Raw genomic sequence first — 541 nt, 5'->3', positions numbered from 1 at the left:
AATTTCCCTGTAATTATTCCCGTTTCAAACCAAATACCCACATATGCCACAGTTATTCAGACCTCAGTGGGGATGAGGGAAGAGAGCACACTGTTACTCAGGGGAGCCTTTCCACAAGCTGAGGTGCAGTGTCTGAACCCTCTGAACTCGGTGGAGGCTCCTGCTCAGTTCTCTTTGGAAGAGCTACCAGCAGTGAGCTATGGGTGTCCATATAATGAGACCTATTCCAAAGGTCAGCTCTTAAAGAGCTTCGTATGCCTTTTGCTTCTTAGGCCCAGGGACCGTACACTTGTTAAAGTACCCCCAGAGCACCAGCTGGACAGTCAGGAAGCTGTAGGTATCTGAAAATTGAAATTAGAGCAATCTTAAAATCGGGTATAAAGTACTCAGTCTTGACTTCCTGGAATTAACTAAATGCCTAAATGTGTATTAAGATTTTCCACAATAAAAATACCTCCCTATTGAATTTGTGTGCAATACTACCATTGCTCTAAAATGTGTGGGAAGACAGATCACATGAAAGCTACACCAAAGGTAGTTG

Source organism: Gallinula chloropus (genome assembly GCF_964237585.1).
Source record: "Gallinula chloropus genome assembly, chromosome: 2".
Lineage (NCBI taxonomy): Eukaryota > Metazoa > Chordata > Aves > Gruiformes > Rallidae > Gallinula > Gallinula chloropus.
The sequence above is the reverse complement of the archived record's forward strand: the minus strand, read 5'-3'. Positions refer to the sequence as shown.